The 20,467-nt window shown below is 48.6% G+C and overlaps 2 protein-coding genes across 5 annotated transcripts in view; both read right to left on the reverse strand.

The window, feature by feature from the left end:
* Window positions 1–20,467, reverse strand: part of LOC137422863 (uncharacterized) — a 635,168-nt gene that overhangs the window by 326,356 nt on the left and 288,345 nt on the right. The gene's annotated exons all lie outside the window — the stretch shown is intronic.
* LOC137422865 (spermatid perinuclear RNA-binding protein) overlaps window positions 1–20,467 on the reverse strand; it is a 113,533-nt gene that overhangs the window by 79,001 nt on the left and 14,065 nt on the right. The gene's annotated exons all lie outside the window — the stretch shown is intronic.

The raw sequence follows: 20,467 nt of genomic DNA on the forward strand, positions 1-20,467 counted from the left end.
TATCCATTGTGACGAACTGCAGGATCATGCAATAATTAAGGGAAAGAAAAAGGATTATTGTTTCTTGTTGTAATAATTTGTATTTCTTCTCTTCGTAGGTGAGTGAACGGGAATTATGGCGACACAGAAAAAATGCAAACTTGTTCACGGCGAGACACTGAGATCAACTGTAGACACATGTCAACCGATAGACTGGAGTATGTGTGCCTTATGCCAAGAACACTCGGATAAACCACTGCAATGTCCAGCGAAATCAAAACGCACAGACGTTGGTGTTGGATATGATACTCTGGGTGAAAACTTGAGCAAATTTCTTGAAGTGGGCAGCCAACCATTACCGATTGACAAACGTAGGCTTGATGAAGGGGATGGTATTGGAAGCACACTGGAACGTAATCATGCCCAATGGCACAAATCATGCCGATTGAAGTGCTGTGCCAGTCGCCTCGCCAGAGTTCAGCTAGCTTCACAACCTACTACATGTACATCTGACGATACCCTAGGAGGACCTTACATGTTACGGCAGGCTGAACGTACAGATCCTCTAGAAGATTTCAAGTGTTTCTTCTGTGATGAAGCTGGAACGGGGGCGATACCTCAGCATGAAGCAATGACACCACGACTCACACAGAGGGTTAGGCAATGTGCATTGAAACTGCAGGATCAAAAGTTAATTGCACAAATCAGTTCTCGTGACCTTGTGGCCCAGGAAGCGAAGTACCATGCCAATTGTCTTGTCAAATTGTACAATGCCAGCAACAGGAAGACAGAGCAGGGAGAAAAAGAGAACGTTGACCGAGTGTCTCATGGTATAGCATTGGTGGAACTTATGGGATACATAGTAGAGACGAAATTGAGCGACAAGGCTATTGCACCTGTTTTCAAACTGGTGGATCTCTACAGTTATACACCGACCGACTGGCAGAACTGGGAGTTGCAATAAGTGGACGTATACACTCCACTGATTTGAAAAATTGAATACTCGCAAACATACCAGGGCTTCGTGCATACAAACAAGGCCGGGATGTCATGCTCAGTTTTGATGATGATATAGGGCATGCACTACGGGATGCATGCATGGACGATGGCGACGATGAAGCTATTTGCTTGGCGAAGGCAGCCAACATAATCCGACGAGATATGTTGGGTATGAGAGTGCACACTTCGATGGTTCCTTCCCACAGGGATGCCAAGAAGATGCTGTGCCCAAGTCGCTCGATGCTTTAGTTAGCATGATCATGGATGGACCAAATATCAAGAAAAAAGACGACGACGAAGTTATACAAACATCGCTCAGTATTGCTCAATTACTACAGTACAACAGTTATGTGAGAAGACGCGAAGGGTCCACTGGTACACACCACAATAAAAGCAGAGAGACTCCATTACCCATATATCTTGGCATGATGATTCACGGACATACTCTTAAACGGGAACTCGTAGATACCTTGTTCCACTTGGGCTTATCAATATCATATGATAGAGTTCTTGACATTTCCACTGACATGGCCATTTCAGCAGCCCAACAGTATGAATCCGAAGGGGTTGTCTGTCCCCTCATTCTGCAATAAAATCTGTTCTCCACAGCTGCTTTCGATAACCTAGACCACAACCCGAGCTCAACAACTGCTCATGACGCATTTCATGGCACGGGGATTTCACTCTTCCAAAACAGAGTAACAGAATCTGATGGAATCATACGTCAGAGGACAGAACTGCAGCCGCGTCTTCCTAGCAAGCAGATACCACCTCTCCCTGACTCGTACACAACACTGACGCCCGTAACAGCAAAGAAAGATACGATCATCCCACGGACTGAGGGTACACTGGTATGTGACGGCCTACTTGTTAAAGCTGCTATGGAAGATGAGAAGAAGTGGCAGAACAATACTCATCGTCTCGTAGACAAAGAGGTCCAGAGTGTTGATGATCCAATCTGCTGGGCTGCTTTCCATTCTAATCAACTACAGAAACAAGACTTTGATGTCACAATCGGATCTCTTCTGCCGTTATTCCCTGATGACTCCAAGTCTGTGGCAATGATTCGTCATTCGATGGATGTTGTACAACGAGCTGTCCATCTCCTAAATCCCGGACAGGTGCCTGTGTTGACAGTAGATCAACCGTTGTTTGCCATTGCTAAGCTGATACAGTGGAACTGGCCAGATGAGTATGGCGGAGAGAAGTTTGTCATTCTACTAGGTGGCTTACATATCAAGATGGCTGATTTGACGGTTCTTGGAGATTTGCTTGATGGCAGTGGATGGACGCATGCTCTAGCCCAAGCAGATATTGCTACATCTGGAACGGCTGAATCATTCCTGAAGACATCGCATGTCAAACGGACCAGACATGCACACCAAGTTAGCACCAGTGCATTGTCGATACTCTTGCACAAGGCCTACGATGTGTACATCTGTGAAGAGAGTGAACCCATACCTTTCGACGAATGGTGTGTGAAACGAGTTGAGGCTTCTCCACAATTCCAGTTCTGGTTTATCATCATGCAGCTGGAGCTCCTAGTACTGGTTTATGTAAGTATTGTAAGGTCTCTTCGTAGTTCCAAGTTCTCCCTCTATGTGGCTGTCCTCACAGCACTTGCACCCTGGTTCTTCGCCTTGGACCACACTCATTATTCTAGATGGGAACCGATTCACATTCGCGACATGATGACATTGCAGGAACGACATCCTGATGTAGCAAGCCAGTTTGAGCAAGGAGGCTTTGTTGTGCACAAAACAAAGCGACCATTCTCTGCATTAGCTATTGACCATGCACACGAACAAAACAACAAGGTAGTGAAAGGAGATGGCGGGGCAGTCGGGTTGCTGCAAAACCCAAGAGCTCTGCTCCGTTGGATGGTGGCCGGACCAGAACTAGCGAGGGTCGTTGAGGAGTTTGTATTGAGGTGAATTGTCTGGATCAAGGGAACAAAGGAAAAACTTCCAAAATCCCTCTCAAACACCACGAGCATACTGCATCTGCACAAACCACATTTGCAAAGGAGGTTGATGCTCTTGTTCGAGTAATCGAAGAGATGGGAAATCCATTCATGGAAGAGAGTGAGGATGTTCTGGTACTTGACAGCAGAGATATCGCTGATCTAGCTACAGTCAAAACTGTACGTGCGATAGAGAAGACGGGCCAGGAGCAGTATCACAAATACATGACCGAGCGACTGATTGAGCGAACGACACCAGTGTCTGATCCCATCTGGAGAAACAGCATGCCCTTGTTCAGCCGACCACCAACGAGAGTTCCATCAACAGCTAAACAGATAGTGGCATTACTTAAAAGTGACTGTGCTTTGTTTTCACGACAGTTCATTGCCTGTCAAACCCGCGACGGAGACTTGGACAATTTCTTCAAGCATGAAAACCATGCCTACCCTCCATCATTGTCTCAGGTCGGAAAACTTCGGTTTGGAACAAAGTCTGATCTCGTCGGATGTCTCGAGAACTACTGTACATCATGTGGAGATGCCCCATCAGTTGATGTCGTCATATTGGATGGTGCTGCAATCATCAACATGCTGAAGCCCATCGGCATCAAAACATTCCAAGAATATGCCACACAGGTGTTTCTCCCTTACGTCAAAGTGCAGCTGCGAAACGTGAACAGACTCGACATCATTTGGGATGTGTACCTGGAAGACAGTTTGAAATCCACTGCGAGAGAGAACCGTGGAAAAGGTGTTCGGCGGCGTGTTGCGCCATGCAACAAGATTCCCGGAAATTGGCAGGAGTTCTTGAGATTGGCAGACAACAAGACAGAGCTATTCGACTTCTTGGCACACCAGGTAAGACTCCATCCAGTATTGCATGATTGTTTTTCGCAAACCATATACACGTATCATCGAGTATACACTTCAAAATATGTGGATGATAATGACCGAGTGTAATTCCTACATCACTTTATATGCAATATCCGTAATGACATACAGTTTAATCAGGCTTGTTTTATTGGCCATCTTAGGTTGTAGAAAATCTGACGTCAGAGAAGGATGTCTTCACCACATGCGGTGAGAATGTGCACTGCACAAGAGTTCACCAGGACACTACATCCCTAGCACCATGTACCCACGAAGAGGCGGACACGCGAATGCTACTTCATGCAGTCGATGCCGTAAACAGAGGGTATCGCAGAATCGTGCTACGGACTGTGGACACCGACGTGCTCGTCCTGGCCGTCTCAACTGTGGCACTGCTTGAAAACACAGAAATGTGGGTCGCTTTTGGCACTGGGAAGCATTTCAGGTACATTCCTGTTCACGATATCGCCTCACAGCTTGGAAGTAGAAAGGCACGTGCACATTTCCTATGTTTCACGCCTTCACAGGCTGTGATACAGTATCATCGTTTGCTGGCAGGGGGAAAAAGACCGCATTTGCCATTTGGAAGTCTTTCGACGAAGTGACGCCGGTATTCTCTACTTTGTCAATGGATCCATCAAAGTTCAATGACGACTGCATGTCTGTTCTGGAGACGTATGTTGTTCTACTGTATGACCGCACATGCACAGAAACTACTGTCGACTCAGCCGGGAAGCACATCTTCACTACCAAAGCTAGGCCCATCGAATCTATACCGCCCACAGGAGCAGCACTGTTACAGCATACAAAATGGGCGATATACCAGGGTGGACATGTATGGGGACAGGCCCTTGTGCGTTCCCCAGTAGTTCCATCTCCAGAGGCATGCGGGTGGCAAAAGAGTGCCATGCAGGTAGTGCTGTTAGCTCGATTCAAAATCCCGTCTCGATAAATTTTCAATTTTCATAACGGGATCTCGGATCGGCTCGGTTCCCGGCGGAGCAAAAAAAAAATAATAATAATAATAATAATAATAATAAATAAATAAATAAATAATAAGGCTTCAAAAAGAATGGAATTTCATTACAATATATAAACAACAATGAAAAAAATTCATTTCTGATGTTGAGTACTTAAATTCCGACTTAGCTTCCATTTACTGGGATGAAATAAAATACACCGCCTACATGCAGATGATCGGCCACCGACGGGACCGGGTTATCTCATTACAGTTTGTATTGTCGTGTAATTTCTTGCTCGGAATGTCAGAGAGAGGGAGAAAATGTTTCTGCCGAGGCATATTCGAGTCCCGGTTGGAGTTTCATTATCATTTAGTGAGTTGTGATCGCCAAGGGGCTCGCTCCCCCCCCCCCCCCCCCCGTTCCCCTCCCCTCCCCCGCCCGGCAATGCCGGGTATTTCTGCTAGTAAATTATAAAGCAGGCGGTGTAGTGATCACCCCCCCCCCCCTCCTTATTTTGACTCTGTGACTAAAGTAAACGTAATCAACTTATCAGGCCTAAAGTGGAGATAAGATAACCAAAATACTTTCACATTCAAACCGTCAAACCAAACCCCGAGGGATTCTTACAATTTATAGATTTAGCGTTGCAATTAAACATAAACGTTCATCAAAAACTCATTTCATAAAACTACATAATGTATTGTACTTGTATTAATACATTGTGTGTAGAATAATTCGTTATAAACGTGTTTTTAATCGAAATAAACATCGTCCCTCCAATCACGGAGCCTCGAGCGAGTCCCTCGATATTAATGTGCAAAATACCATAGCAACCACATTCCGTAACTCGTCTCCAAGGACGGACACGTGACCGCAGCGTAAGGCGGGGCGAGGCGGAGTGATACAGCGGAAGGATTCAACGGTTTAAATAAAGTCGTGATGAGGCGGATTTTCATTGGGACCTTTATCCTGATTTCGTTACCTGCGCCACCAAAGGTGGATGGAGGTTATGTTTTCACTCCTGTCTGTTTGTCCGTTTGTTTGTGAACACAATATCTCAAAAAGTTGTGGACGGATTCGGACGAAATTTTGTGGAGATGCAGCGTGTGTGACAAGGACGACATGATTAGATGTTGGTGAAGATCCGGATTCGGAATTCGGATTCGTTTGCAGTGCATTGTTTGTTGACGAGGGGAAAATCCTGGAACAGTGAGTTTACTTTATCTATCATCGTTTGTGTCAGTTCAGCTGCACTTGCGAAAAATGATGCTTGTGCAGAAGCAGAGTAATGAAAGCAAGGCTCAATAAATGCCTCTATTATGGAAAATATCTGCAAGAAGTTGGAATTTTAACCGGGATTTTTTTACCGAGAAATTGCGTCAATCAATTTATCTCGGGACCGTCCCGAGACCGTCTCGAAAGCCGAAACCGCCGGGATTTCGTCCCGGTCTCGGCTCGGTTGACAGCCCTGCATGCAGGGCTGGCAACTGGTGTGGACAACACTACCAGAAGCTGTGGCGTCTTGTTCAGAGTTGCTGCGATGTGGATGTCAGAAAGGTTGTAGGGGACTATGCAAATGTGTCAGGGCTGCTCTTAAGTGTACATCACTCTGCCGTTGCAGTGGCAATTGTGATCACAATGAGGGCAACTAAAAGTTGTTACATTATGACATGTACATCGTCATGAACATTCACACTGGAGAGAAGCTACTAGTATATCACATAATGTTCGCAATGTAGGAACTGATTATGCACTTCTACACACCATGCCCCATACTAGTGTGTCATCATCTAGACGCATAAATGAAGTGCTGAAATATTCCGACTTATGAAAATAGTATAATGATTTTTGCCAAACCCACTGCTCTGTGAATGCATAAGTCACGCCAATGTACGGTATAATTGCTAGTATGCAATGTGTACTGGTGTCATGGGTGTATAAATGTATAGGGCCTACTGATAGTATGCAATGTATAAAGGTTATTCTACACATTATAATTGGAGATGTATAAAATGTTTCACTTTGTTCAAAATATGATTTTGTTTTGCACAAATATAGCTAGCTGCTCAGTCTACTTTTCTCATAAGATAACCGGTCGCTTTTGGGAATTTGGACGCTCGTAATCATAACATTTAACAACAACTGAAGGTGGTTCACTATGCATTTGTATTGTTTTAATTGATGGTGCCATTATGCCTGAAATATATTAATAAATAAACTTGATCTATGTTTTATGACAAAATTACTTGGTATTATATGATTTGGGTGGTAGATATCAACAATTCGAATGGCGGCTATTTTGAATTTTAGCATAGAGTTCACCACTATGTTGATATATATGCATTTTTTTCAACCAAATGATGGTGCCATTGGATTCTGCATGTCTGAAAACATACAAAAGGATACTTTATTTGAGTTTCTATGTCAACTATTCACAAAGATACAGCAATTAATAGATCTATCTATAATTCCAGTAATCTCTGTGTGTGTGTGTGTGTGTGTGTGTGTGTGTGTGTGTGTGTTTGTCTGTGACCGCTGTTTCTCGACAACTACCGGTCCGATATACTTGAAACTTGCCAGGTATATTGCTGGGGACCCGAGGATGTGCCTTTTCAAGGTTTCATATTAATCGGAGAAGTAGTTACCGAGCTATGGCGATTTCTTTACCAAACTCCGCAAGCCGTTCGCTTTGGACCAAACCATTTCATGTAAATAGAGGGGGGGGTTCTGTGGTCGTTGCGAATGGACCAAACCATTTCATGTAAATAGAGGGGGGGGTTCTGTGGTCGTTACTGCCACGTGGTTTCAAAGTTTTTTTTTGTTGTTGTTGTTTGCACACATGCTTTTTTGCACGCACGTACGGGCACCCACGTACGGGCACGTCCTAGTATTTTCAATTCCGGCGGCGGCCATTTTGAATTTTCGCACTTTACAGGCTTCTCGGAAAAAATCCAGCTTGGTACCATATCTCAAGTTAATTAGTACCATCTTGGCAACATATATGCCAATTTCGGTGCTTTTACCACCAAACCCACAATCCTGGTGGCTTTTTACACATATCCGCCCCACTAATATAAATGAAGCATAAATGCTGCTTGCTCAAGGCGACAGGACAGTAGCCTGCAAAAGTATTCACTCCCCTGCCCCCCTCCTCCAAAGTTTTCACATTTTGATGCCACCTGAGCTTATTCCACGATGATACTGTTACGGTCCGCGGATTAAATGTTATTTTGACCGAGCGGTGGTGTAACCGCGGCCGAACAGTTATTCCCCGACTAAAACCCGATTCAACCCAAACGTTGGCCGTATCGCGCCACAGCTACTCAATCGGGAAAACTCTAAAGCGACCGAATGCAAAGAGGAAGAAGACGTACAGAAGAGTTACGGGATTTATTATTTACACACACAAGCAAAAAGGAGCAGTCACGATTATTTACAGGGACATGCGACGCAGGTGACACAGTGAAGATTACTAGCTTATACAGACTTAGTTACTACCCAGGACAGAACAAACAAAGACACTGACTCACGCGGGGAATTGCAGAGTGGATTGCTGGAAGGAGGTGTGTGGCTGGAGGGGGGGGGGGGGGGGGACGGCACGGAGCTGGCTGGAGCTTGATCCCGCACGGGACGTCGGGCTGGACCTCGACGGCCGCTGATGCCACCGAGCCTGTCGTGTGCGCGGAGTCACGGGTCGGAGCTGCTTGTCTCAGTAAAAGCGCATCTGCTCTGGCGACCCAGCTCTTTCTTTGGACTCAGTAAAAGCGCAACTCTCTGATGACCCAGCTCTTTCTTTGGACTCAGTAAAAGCGCAACTCTCTGACGACCCAGCTCTTTCTTTGGACTCAGTAAAAGCCCAACTCTCTGACGACCCAGCTCTTGTCTCCTCCCTCCTTGTCTCAACTCCTCGGGAACGCCCCGCTGGCGGGTTATATAGGCCCCGCCCCTCAACCTTTGCGAACCTCCCCCAAACGCTCTTCCTCCGCCCTCTCAAGCCAAACCCCTTGTTCATGGTTGGTCGAGTGGGGCTGGCTCACTCCTCCCCTCTCTGACGAGGTGGGGACCCGCCTTTCTTCCCCAACCCTGCCTCGTGGCCAATGGTGGTTGAAGAAAAACCGCCCAAAATGCAGTTGGCCATCGAAATGAAATGAAAGGGGACCTATTCTTATTTCACTTGGTACAATGGAGTATTTAAGTTAATGGGAGACACAGCCTTACCCTAAGACACATAATAAGATATAAGCTATCGAACAGGGGCATTCTATGATTGGCTGACGTGTATGCTTATGGACTAATTACCGAGACGCCCTTTTTACCTTTATACAACTCTGGAGGCAAGAGGGGCCATATCCAACCAATGGTACACAGCAGTTTACCACAATCCAATACACACAATAAAAAAAATGCCATCCTCATATCCGCAACAATACTTTCAAAGCAAACTTAATATATAGAGACTTCACAAACCCCAGTGCCACCTGCCGCATGGTCGGGTAGTCGGCAACTAAACTGACTACCCTCACTGGCTGCCAGTGGGGAGGGTGACTGTGACACCCTGCAGGACTAAAAACACTCCCTGTTGTAGAGCGGATGAGCTCCCTTTGTGAGCCAACGACCATCCAGCAAGAGATGGTGTCTCCGAAAAACACGCATCTGGTTGGACTGGTTTTTAGCTCACCTGGAACGAAGTTCAGAGGAGCTTATGTGATGATGCGTCGTCAGTCCGTAAACAGTTGCAACTTCCTTCTCTGAAACTGCCAAACTTGGCACAAATGATATTTGTTGTGGTGTGACTAAGGTTTGTTCACGGCATTAAAATAAATCGCGGTCTAAGGGGGTTTGCCGAGGTCAAAGTGGATCCAGGTTTGAGCTCCCAAAATAAGAATTTGCTTTCTTCTCTGAAACTACAACAAATTTTGATGAAATTTGACCACAACCTTCATCACCCGTGGCATATCAAAGTTTGTTCAAGGCATTCAAAAAAAATCTGTCCCTTTAATGGTCAAGGGGGGGAGGTTGCCCCTAAAATAGGTATTTGCTTTCTTCTCAGAAACTTCTCCACAACCTTCACCACCCGTACCGTACCAAAGTTTGTTCATGGCATAAAAAAAAAAATCTGCCCCTTTAACAGTCTACGGTGGGGTTGCCCCCCAAAATAGGTGTTTGCTTTCTTCTCAGAAACTTCAACACAACCTTCATCACCCGTGATGTACCTATGTATGTTCAAGGCATTAGAAAAATTGGGGTCTGAGGAGGTATACGGGGTGGGAGGGAGTGGGGAGGGGGGGGGAGGGAAGGAGGGGTGGGCAGGGCCTAAAATAGGTATTTTTTTGTTTGTTTGTTTAAAGTCTTATGATTATGTTAGTATGATTCTACCTGCTGCCCTGTCTTCTATAAACCATTCAAATTGGTTCAAAATAGCCTTAGTCAGTGAAGTATACTGTTTATTCCACCAGGTGAGCACCAGGGGTATTGCCCCTATGTTTTAAGTCATCGGTTGTAGACAGCAACCACCCAGGGTAGTACTTCTGTCCGGACTTAGGAGCATTAAAGTGGTACGTATAGCTTTAATCTCTCACAGACATCACACACTTTTCATCATGCACTTTTTTTTATTCATTTTCACTCCTCACCTTTACATTCTCTCTTTTCCTCAAAACTCCGACACCATTCTCTCTTTCTTCACTTTTCTACCACTGCAGCTGTTATTTAAGGCCGAACCTCGATGAGGACTAGTCCATGACTTTAGCCTTCAACATAAATAAAATAAATATATAAAATTATTTGTTTGAAAGGCCACAAAATAAGTGCAATAGGTTTTACCTTTATGTAATCAGTGGTTTAACTTAAAAATTAAGCTCCTCCACTTATCTAAGAAGTTTTAAGATACAACTCATTTGATCAACCAATAAGGCAAACATGAAGACCAAGGAGATTTCCAAGGAAGTCAGACATAAAGTGGTGAAGAAGCACCATTCAGGAGAGGGTTATAAGAAGATTTCCAAGTCACTCCTTATCCCTTTGAGTAGGACGGTGAAATCCGTCATGAAGACGAGGAAGACGTATCATACCACCCAGACTCTACCCAGATCAGGTTGCCCACCGAAACCCAGCAGTTTGACAAGAAGGAAACTGGTTCAGGATGTAAATGTAAATCCAACAATGTCTATGAAATATCTGCAATATCTGAGATTGGGGGCAGTGTCCATCAATCAACAATATCCCATTCCCTTCAAAAAGCAGGCCACTATGGACAGGAGGATAGAAAGACACCATTACTAAAAAAAAAGACTAATCTAAAAGCTTGTATGGAGTTTGTGCAAAAACAACTCAAACTGCATGCATGTGGAGAAACGTTTTGTGGTCAGACGAGACAAAAATTGAACTTTTTTATCTAAATTCAACGCATTACATCTGGTGCAAGCCCATCACTGCACATCACCCAGTCAACACCATCAACACTGTCAACCATGGTGGTGGCAGCATCATGTTATGGGGATGCTTTTCATCAGCATGGACTGGCAACCTCGTCAAGGTAGAAGGGACAATGGATGGTGCCAAGTACAGGAGAATCTTTGATGAAAACCTGCTTGAGTGAGCCATGAATCTGAAAATGGGTAGGAGGTTCAAATTTCAGCAGGACGATGATCCGAAGCACAAAGCTAACGCCACACTGGAGTGGATGAATGCGAAGAAAATAGATGTGTTTGAATGGCCCAGTCAAAGTCCTGACTTGAAAACCCAATTGAACATTTAAGGTGAGACTTGAAGATTGCAGTCCACCGACGATCCCGATCAAACTTGGGAGAAGGAGAGCAATTATCACGGGATTAATGGGTAAAGATTTCACCATGTCACTGTACAAAGCTGGTAGAGACCTACCCACGTGATTAATGGGTAAAGATTTCACCATGTCACTGTACAAAGCTGGTACAGACCAAACCACGTGATTAACAGGTAAAGATTTCACCATGTCATTGTACAAATCTGGTAGAGACCTACCCACATGATTAATTGGAAAAGATTTCACCATGTCACTGTACAAAGCTGGTAGACCTACCCACGTGATTAATGGGTAAAGATTTCACCGTGTCACTGTACAAAGCTGGTAGAAATGTACCCACGTGATTAATAGGTAAAGATTTCACCATGTCACTGTACAAAGCTGGGAGAGACCTTCCCACGTGATTAATGGGTAAAGATTTCACCGTGTCACTGTACAAATCTGGTGGAGACCTACCCACGTGATTAATAGGTAAAGATTTCACCATGTCACTGTACAAAGCTGGTGGAGACCGACACACGTGATTAATTGGTGAAGATTTCACCATGTCATTGCACAAAGCTGTTAGAGACCTACTCACGTGATTAATAGGTAAAGATTTCACCTTGTCACTGTACATATCTGGTAGAGACCTACCCACGTGATTAATGGGTAAATATTTCACACTGCCACTGTACAAATCTGGTGGAGACCTACCCATGTGATTAACAGGAAAAGATTTCACCATGTCACTGTACAAATCTGGTGGAGACCTACCCACGTGATTAATGGGTAAAGATTTCACCATGCCACTGTACAAATCTGGTAGAGACCTACCCATGTGATTAACAGGAAAAGATTTCACCGTGTCACTGTACAAATCTGGTGGAGACCTACCCAAGTGATTAATGGGTAAAGATTTCACCATGTCACTGTCCATAGCTGGTAGAGACCTACCCACGTGATTAACAGGTAAATATTTCACCATGTCACTGTACAAAGCTGCCCTGGTGTTGGGCTAGCGGCTAGGGTGCCGGCTTAGGATCCTAGGATCCTGGGTTCGAATCCCGGTCGATCGCTGAATTAACACCAGGGGGGTTGACTCAGCCTGTCATCCTTCCGAGGTCGGCTAATTGAGTACCAGCTCACTGGTAATTCCCTGTTTGTCGTCAAAGGCGGCAAAAAGGGTTGGCATCAGGAAGGGTATCCGGCCGTAAAACATTGCTTCAAAAAGGGGACCGAAAAACAACAACAACCACGGTTCCCGAAAAAGGCCAACCCCCGCTTTGCGGGGAAAAATGGCCTCTAAAGGTGGTTTACTGTCCATAGCTGGTAGAGACCTACCCATGTGATTAACAGGTAAAGATTTCACCATGTCACTGTACAAAGCTGGTAGAAATGTACCCACGTGATTAATGGGTAAAGATTTCACCATGTCACTGTACAAATCTGGTAGAGACCTACTCACGTGATTAATGGTTAAAGATTTCACCATGTCACTGTACAAAGCTGGTAGAGACCTACCCACGTGATTAATAGGTAAAGATTTCACCATGTCACTGTACAAAGCTGGGAGAGACCTTCCCACGTGATTAATGGGTCAAGATTTCACCGTGTCACTGTACAAATCTGGTGGAGACCTATGTAGTGAAATCGTATTCGTACTGAATCCGGGGTGATGCTCGCTGCTCGCTGACACCGCTAGGGGCGCGGCTATAAGATCCGCTGCGGACGGTGCTCCGATACTTCTCCTGTGACATGTTACATCTAGCAGACTCGCTAACAGTTCGCCTGCATAGAATATTAAGCTTGCTTGCATTGAATGTTATGGATGGACCCATGTGATGCCAAATCTTATTCCTATTGCATTTCCTGTATTACAGAATGATGTCATGGTCTTAATGGAATTAAACCACCAGTTGGACTAAGTTGTGTGGACCTGATTGGTTTTCCACAACACTTAATTCCATTAACGATCTACCGACATGGCGGGCAACGGCAACAAGACGCTGGGGGTTGCAACATTCTGTGCCGACCCGCAAGCCTCGGATGGAGGATTGCAACTGAAGCACTGGCTCAAAATGTTGGAGCATTGTTTCGTGGAGCCTGAGACCGAGCCGACGGCTGCCGCGAAGCTAGCAATGCTTCATTCAAAAATCGACTACAAGGTGTACAATTCCATCGCACAATGCGCGACGTACGACCTCGCGATCGCGGAGCTCAAACGGTTGTACATAAAGGAAAAGAGCCCCGTGTATGCTCGGTATTTGCAACTAACGCGACGTCAGCAACCCAACGAGCCGATGGACCACTACGCCCAGGAGCTCCGGCAGCTCTGGCTGGACAGCACCAGGGAGCCACGGACTCACGCGCAGTCTCAGGATGACCTTCTTTTAGACGCCTATGTCGCTGGGGTCTCCTCCCAGGACCTAAGGCTCAAACTCCTGGAGAAGACCGACCTGACCTTCGCTACGGCACTCGAGCAAGGAAAGGTATACACCGAAGCGCGGTTGCAATCGAACACCTATGATCGCACGCGCCTCTTGGCGGGAACTTCGCTACACGCACGGCCGGAGAGTGCTACCGCCGAGGAAGCCGGCCTGCTCGCGGAACTCCAGGATGCTCCGGAGGAGGACCCAGCCCTGATGGCTGCCGCAACGGCCAGACCCAAGGCCTTACGCGGGGCCACCTGCTATTTCTGTGGGGGGCAACGTCATCCCCGGGCCGTGTGTCCGGCTCGGGACGCCATATGCCATTTGTGCTCGCAAAAGGGGCATTATGCGAAAGTGTGCCGGAAAACCGCACGCGGCTCGCGGCCGCGCGCGACCTTGAATGGGCCATTGCGGAGCCTACGAGCCGAACCCGGAACCCGGCGCCTTACCCGGCTTTGAAGGGCAGGGCCCCTCTCTGCGGGCCCCTGGGCGCTCAGTCGACCTTGGCGGGCATCACCGGACAGCCACCACAGTCTCATCCTCAATCGGGACGGCGTATGCGTCCTTGACCAGACTCCGGGCCACGCGAGGGGCTTTGGAGCCTCGCCAAGCCCCAGCGGTACGTTCTCGTCGTGTCGCTCATGAGCGAACGGCATCCACTGGCGGCGACATGGGTTCGGTACCAACTACGGTGGCCCTCACCCGTAAAAAGGCGATTTCGAATACTACGGAGGCCTTTTTCTGCCAAAAGTGTCAAAAGGCGCTTTCAAATACTGCGGAGGCTTTTTCCCGTCAAAATTGTCAGATTTTGAATCGCAAAACACCGGAATGCATGGGAAAGCTCTCTGATGGCTTTAACGGATTCCCATGGACAGCGAATACTCCGGCAACGACCGCACAACTGCTACTGGCATAGGATCCGCCCGCGAGGCTCGTCCGACCCACTCGGGGGGTTCAGTCCCACTCCCAGCAGGCTCGTCCGGCCTGGCTCAAGCCCTTATTCCCCTCATGGTCGAAGGCCATTGTGTTCGGGCCTTGGTGGATACAGGGTCGACGGATAGTTTTATCGACCAGCGACTAGTGCACAGGCATGGTTGGCAGGTCTTGAGGTCTACGAGACGGATCTTCATGGCTTCCCAGGGACTTAGACTCAGCACGAAGGGGGAATGCCGATTGAAACTCGTGTTAAAGGGACGGGTTTTTCCAGATGTACACCTTATGGTTTTACCTGCTTTATGTGCTGATATTCTGTTAGGACACGATTTTCTTAAGCGGCATGGACGTCTGGAAATGGAGTTTGGTGGGCCTGACACGCTTGTTGTGGAGGCGGACGCACTTGCTGTGTGTGCCCCAGCGAAAATGGACATCCAGCCGCTTTCGCTGTTCCCCAATCTAACCTCCGACTGTACCTCTGTCGCGGTAAAATCACGGCGCTACTCTCGCGCAGACATGCAATTCATTGCGGACGAAACGGCTCAGCTCTTGAAAGACGGTATCATAGAACCTAGCCGGTCGCCGTGGCGAGCCCAGGTCTTGGTGGTGCGAAGCGAGGCCCACCGCAGATGCATGGTAATCGACTATTCCCAAACGATTAACCGCTTTACACAGCTGGATGCCTACCCCCTCCGGGGATGGACGCGCTGGTGCGACAGGTGGCCCAGTATTCGGTCTACAGCACTCTCGATCTCCATAGTGCGTACCATCAGATCCCTATCTCTAGGGCGGATCGTATCTATACCGCTTTTGAGTCGGGGCAGCGGTTGTACCAGTTTACTCGATTGCCTTTTGGGGTAACGAACGGGGTCTCCTGTTTCCAGAGGGCCATGGATGACCTCATTGTGAGGGAGCACTTACCCGATGTTTTCGTCTACCTAGACAATCTTACTGTTTGTGGGTATGACCAAGGGCACCATGATGCTAATCTGGAGCGCTTCCTCGAGGTCACGCAGAGGTATCACTTAACCATGAACGAGGATAAGTGCAAATACTCCCTACGCCAGATAGATCTTCTGGGGTACACCGTGACCCATGGCTCTGTCGCTCCGGATAAGGAGCGTCTGCGACCTTTGCTTGACATGGCCCCTCCCTGCGATCGGGCGTCCCTGAAGCGCGCCCTCGGGCTATTCGCCCATTACTCCAAATGGGTACAAAATTTCTCCGTGAAACTTCGCCCCCTCGTGGCCTGCGACACCTTCCCACTGTGTCCGGCCGCGTTGGCGGCCTTTGGAGGCCTTAAGGCCGACATCGCCCGTGCCACCGTGGCGACGATCGACGAGAGCGGATCTTTCGTCCTCGAAAGTGATGCCTCGGATCAGGCCATCGCGGCGACCCTCTCCCAAGGAGGGCGTCCGGTGGCTTTCTTTTCACGGACTCTTACCACCGCTGAGTGGAGCCACTCGTCTGTCGAAAAGGAAGCGTATGCGATCGTCGAGTCTATTCGGCGATGGCGCCCGTACTTACTCGGGCGGTGCTTCCAAATCATTACGGACCAGCAAAGTGTTGCGTTCATGTACGACACCTTACACGCCCAGCGTATTAAGAATGAGAAAATCACTCGCTGGCGTATCGAACTCGCAGACTTCTGTTACACCATCAAATACCGCCCGGGGAAGGATAACCGGGCCGCCGATGCCTTATCGAGACCGGCTACATGCGCGGGTATCATCTCTTTGGAGGGCCTACGTGTGCTGCATGCCACTGCGGGTCATCCGGGCGTAACGCGTTTCGCTCATTTTGTGCAGCGTGGCAATCTCCCATACTCGATTGACGATATCCGCCGTATCTGTCGCGACTGTGCTATATGCGCGGAAATCAAACCGCGTTTCTATAACCCACCCATGGGGACACTCTGGTTAGGGCTACGAGGCCGTGGGAACGCTTGGCGATGAATTTCAAGGGCCCATTGCCGGTGTCGAGTAGCTCTCGCTATCTGCTCACTATCGTCGATGAGTACTCGCGATTCCCCTTCGCTTATACGTGCGTGCACATGACTGCTGCCACGGTGATGCGATGCTTACAGAACTTGTTCTCAATGTTCGGGTACCCGGCCTATGTGCATACCGACCGGGGTGCGGTCTTCTTGTCTCAGGAGGTGCGCGGCTATCTGCTCCAAAATAACATCGCTTCTAGTTACACCACGCCGTACAGACCCCAGGCAAATGGGCAGATCGAACGCTTCAACGGGATTATCTGGAGGGCCGTCATGCTCAACCTCCGGACCCTCGGCCGGGGCCTCGATAAATGGGCTTGGTCGCGACCTGCGGCGTTGAACTCGATCAGGGCTCTCCTGTGTACGGCAACCAACCAAACTCCCCACGAGCGACTTTTCCACCACCCCAGGAGCACGGGGTGTATACGGTCTTTACCCAGTTGGCTCGCTGGGCCCGGGCCGGCCTACCTTAAACGGGCGGTTCGCGCGAGCAAGTACGACCCCCTAGTGGACAAAGTGCAGATTCTCCAGGCTAATCCTGAGCATGCTCGTGTGATGACGGCTGATGGACGTGAGACTACTGTCTCCGTACGTCATCTTGCCCCATGCGGGATCGCCGACCCGAGTAGGGAATCGGACGAACCGGTCGAACCCATCTATGAGACTATGGACTCACCCGACGCTCCCATCGCCGAAAGTCTACCGACTCTCCCCTCGCCGCGTCTACCTGGGCCCGACGGCTTGGCGGTACCCCCTTGGTCACCTGACCCTGGTGGCGCCTCCGACGCCGGGGACACTGGGATACGTGATGCCGTACCCGGGGAATTTCGGACGCGTGCTGGCAGAGAAATTCGCCGCCCGGACCGGTACGGTTGGGTCGACTGATACCCTGTTCCACACCCTGTTCGTGCTGACGCTCGCTCGCTTCTAGCCGCTCTGCAGTATAATTCTAACGGGGGGGGGGGGGGGGGGGGAGAATGTAGTGAAATCGTATTCGTACTGAACCCGGGGTGATGCTCGCTGCTCGCTGACACCGCTAGAGGCGCGGCTATAAGACCCGCTGCGGACGGTGCTCCGAGACTTCTCCTGTGACATGTTACATCTAGCAGACTCGCTAACGGTACGCCTGCATAGAATATTAAGCTTGCTTGCATTGAATGTTATGGATGGACCCATGTGATGCCAAATCTTATTCCTATTGCATTTCCTGTATTACAGAATGATGTCATGGTCTTAATGGAATTAAACCACCAGTTGGACTAAGTTGTGTGGACCTGATTGGTTTTCCACAACAACCTACCTGTAGTGAAATTATACCAAAGTTGAACCTGGGAGTGATACTCGCCTAAACCACTGAGGGGCGTCTATAAGACCTGGGACATCCGCTACTCTGAGCCACGCCTGTGACATTTACTTTGACATGTAGTCCTGTAGTCTTGAATGGTACGTACCCGCACATATATGCTAGACTCGCTTGCTTTGACTATTATTATCGGTCCTTTCTGTATGATACCAAGATCCTGATATCTATTGCATGATTGTATTTTTACAGGATGATGCCAGAGATCTAATTGTGATTAAACCTACCTATGGGACAAAGTTGTGGACCTGATCGATTTCCACGACATTTAATCACAATTAGATCTCTGGCATCATTCATTCAAGACTCAGATTAGCATCGTGATGCCCCTTGTCATACCCACAAACCGTAAGATTGTCCAGATATACAAAGACATCTGTCAAGTTCTCCTTAGTAACGAGGTCGTTCATAGCCCTCTGAAAACAGGCGACCCCGTTCGTCACCCCAGAAGGTAGTCGGGTGAACTGGTATAATCTTTGACCCGATTCAAAGGCGGTATAGATGTGATCAGCCCTAGAGATGGGGATCTGATGATACGCACTACGCAGATCGAGAGTGCTGTAGACGGAGTACTGGGCCACCTGTCGTACTAGCGCGTCCATCCCCGGTAAGGGGTAGGCGTCCAGCTGTGTAAAGCGATTAACCGTCTTTGAGAGGTCGATTACCATGCGCCGGCGATGGGCCTCACTTCGCATCACTAAGACCTGGGGACATCCATGACGCTGAGCCACTCCTGTGACATTTACTATGACATGTAGTCCTGTAGTCATGAATGGTACGTACCCGCACATATATGTTAGACTCGCTTGCTTTGACTATTATTATCGGTCCTTTCTGTATGATACCAAGATCCTGATATCTATTGCATGATTGTATTTTTACAGGATGATGCCAGAGATCTAATTGTGATTAAACCTACCTATGGGACAAAGTTGTGGACCTGATTGATTTCCACGACATTTAATCACAATGAAGATCTACGGAAATGGCGGGACACAAGATGATCAATGTACCGACACTCGGCGCCGACCCACAAGCTGAGGATTCAGGCTCGGAGTTCACTCACTGGCTCAAAACGCTGGAGAACCAGTTCGGCGCCCAGGATGCCGTTCCCACCGCTGAAACTAAGCTGTCTGTGCTGCAGACCAAAGTCGACCACCGCGTCTACAGGAGCATCGCACGATGTACGACGTACGATGCCGCCGTGGCAGAACTAAAGCGAATTTACATTAAGAAACAGAGCGTGGTGTACAACAGGCATCTGCTCTCAACGCGGCGTCAACAGCCCACTGAGTCGATCGATCGCTTCGCCCAGGAGCTGCGACACCTCCTCGCGGACAGTACTCAAGAGGTACGGACACACGAGCAAGTCCAGGACGATCTTGTCCGAGATGCTTTCGTCTCTGGGATCAGCTCTTCAAGTCTGAGACTCAGACTTTTGGAGACGGCTGACCTGACGTTCGCGGAGGCACTACGGGTGGCCAACGTTTACACTGAGGCCCGGGAACAATCTACCGCTTATGACCACGCACGGGTCATTGCGGGGACTTCTCAACTCGCGCGACCGGAGAGGGCTACCGCCGAGGATACGGGTGTGGACTCGACTACGGCCGAGCCCCTGGCCGCTCCCGAGGTGGACTCGGATTCCGGCCAAGGAATCGGCCAAGGCCTGAACGAAACGCGACGTGTTACTTCTGTGGCAATCGACAGCATCCCAGGTCGGCGTGTCCGGCTCGGGAAGCAATATGCCATTTGCGTTCTACTAAAGGACATTTTGCAAAAGTCTGCAAGAAGACCGCGCGGGGCACACGAGCTCGCGCGACCTAGAATGGGCTTATCACCGAGCCAACGGACCGAGCACAGAGCGGGGCGCCTCACCCGGCTTTGATGAGCGGTCCTCCTCCTCACGGGCCCCTGGCTGCACGCACGTCCTTGGTGAGATACATCGGGCCGCCAAAACAAATGGTGCGAACACGACCGGCCGCGGAGCGACCGTCCTTGACTGGCATTCGAACGCCCTCCTCAAACAAACGACAAGCTTCTGCTTTGAAAGCTCCTCTTGTTTTGCAGCAAACGCTGCACGTGACACGAGCGCCATCCGACGGCAGCTCGTACGAACTACACGCTCTTGCTCCGGCACGACCAACTACGCATTTGGCACGGGGGCCCTCCGGAGGCTGCTCAAACGACCGGAAAACTGCAGCCGGTGT

Source organism: Myxine glutinosa, chromosome 3, assembly GCF_964187855.1.
Source record: "Myxine glutinosa chromosome 3, kmMyxGlut1.1, whole genome shotgun sequence".
In the NCBI taxonomy this organism is placed as follows: domain Eukaryota; kingdom Metazoa; phylum Chordata; class Myxini; order Myxiniformes; family Myxinidae; genus Myxine; species Myxine glutinosa.